At 40.6% G+C, this 1,920-nt stretch overlaps 1 non-coding gene across 1 annotated transcript; it reads right to left on the bottom strand.

The window, feature by feature from the left end:
• Positions 1 to 1,343: 1,343 nt before the first annotated feature.
• On the bottom strand, positions 1,344 to 1,474 carry LOC123853326 (small nucleolar RNA SNORA63). The gene has a single exon (XR_006793101.1). It is a non-coding gene; the product is annotated as a small nucleolar RNA SNORA63 (small nucleolar RNA).
• Positions 1,475 to 1,920: the final 446 nt, after the last annotated feature.

Raw genomic sequence — 1,920 nt, 5'->3', positions numbered from 1 at the left:
TCAAAGAGTAAAATCCTAGAATATTAGCGCTGGAAGGGACCTTACAGATGATTCATCCTTTCACTCTAGATACAGACAAAATGGATCTTAGAGAAGTGAAGTGTCTTGTTTGAGTCACACAGGCTATTTTAATCAGATTCTAGCTAAGACTCAAGGGCTAGCCATTGGTTATCCTCCTTTCAAGTACATTATATTGTACTTTCTTTTGTTCTACAAATAATTATGTGTATAATCCAAATACCTACTTGTTTGTTCACTGAATAATATGATGGGCTCAGGTAGCACATGAAAGATAGTGCACTGTATCAATGAACTGTGCAGAATAAGGGCAACAGGAGAATAATAGGGCATACACAGTGTGGTCAACCACAATATGTTCTTTCCTTCTCTATCTTCCTCTCATTCTCTCATTGCTTCTCTCTGTCTCTCTGTCTCTCCTGCTCTCTTTAACAAGAAATACCTCAATTATCTAAAAATTACTTATTCTGATGTTTTAACCATAAAATAGTTGACTATCAAGAAAAAAACAGGGCGCCTGGGTGGCTCAGTTGGTTGAGCGACTGCCTTCGGCTCAGGTCATGGTCCCAGAGTCCTGGGATCGAGTCCCACATCGGGCTCCCGGCTCAGCAGGGAGCCTGCTTCTCCCTCGACCCTCTCCCCTCTCATGCTGTTTCTCTCTCTCTCTCTCAAATAAAAAAAAAAAAAAAAAGAAAAAAACAATAATCATAAACTTTATATAATAAAAATAAAACTTTCACTTACACCTAGTTAATTTTATTATACCAACAAGTTAACTATCTTGGGTATCCTACCTGCTTATCAAAGCCCATTAGAGGTCTATGTTTAACCAGAGGCTGGGGAGGTGCAGAATGATATTAGCTACTAGCAAGAGGAGAAAAAGAAAATTTGAAGAAGTAATGGGCAGTCTGACACTTGCAAGAAAGCCCAATATAGGACCAAATTACCCTAAAATATAATTCCTCATCTCATGCAGTATGTGAAGACAGGCAGTCCCTTCCTCTGTAATAAGGCATTTATCATTACATAAAAACTCATGTTTGTAACATAAACATGTATCACCAAGAGTTAAACTGTGATGTTTGGGTTATGGTTTTTTTTTTTTCCCCCAAAGATTTTGTTTATTTATTTGACAGAGAGAGACGCAGCGAGAGAGGGAACACAAGCAAGGGGAGTGGGAGAGGGAGAAGTAGACTCCCCGCTGAGCAGGGAGCCCGATGCAGGGCTCAATCCCAGGACCCTGGGATCATGACCTGAGCCGAAGGCAGACGCTTAATGACTGAGCCACCGAGGCGCCACTCAAGTCAGTGTTTTACTTGGTAAACATGTCTGAGACCATGCATCCCTGGCTGCTAAGCACCATGGCGGACAGGGCTAGAAAGGTAACAGCTTTATTTTGAGCAGGGGGCAAAGACAAGGCAGCACTTTACAGCTACACTGTAACTAGATCCTGCATTGGGTTATGTTTAAGAAGGCAAGAAGAAAAGCTTCTTCCCACTCCTCTCTCAAAAAAAAAAAAAAAAAAAAAAAAAAAGAGAGAGAGAGAGACAGAAAGAGAGAGAGAATTTAAATGATCACTGTCATTTATCTAAGAAAGTTAAACTTTTTCAGATTGCTGAACTTTTGGTTATTGCTGCAACTGGTATAACACTAAATAGTGTTGATCCCTCAGAAAAATCAGAGGGCTGAAGAAGATGGTATCTGGTGAGAATCTTTGTCTCTTGCATATTGGGGAAAATATACCTTAAGGCTCTTTTTTTCTGGTTAAATTTAAGAGCATAGTTAATTTTCTTTGTTCTCCTACCCTCTCCTTCAGTGCAATTCTCTCCCCATCAGTCCCCACCGCCAATCGCTTTCTGTGCTCACTATGTCAACAGGTCCTGACTTGCCCAAACCCAGTGG

The sequence above is a fragment of the Mirounga angustirostris genome, unplaced genomic scaffold, assembly GCF_029215605.1.
Source record: "Mirounga angustirostris isolate CCGP_5_RB_7025 unplaced genomic scaffold, mMirAng1.0.hap1 SCAF_14, whole genome shotgun sequence".
NCBI lineage: Eukaryota > Metazoa > Chordata > Mammalia > Carnivora > Phocidae > Mirounga > Mirounga angustirostris.
This window is presented reverse-complemented; position numbering and strand designations above follow the sequence as displayed.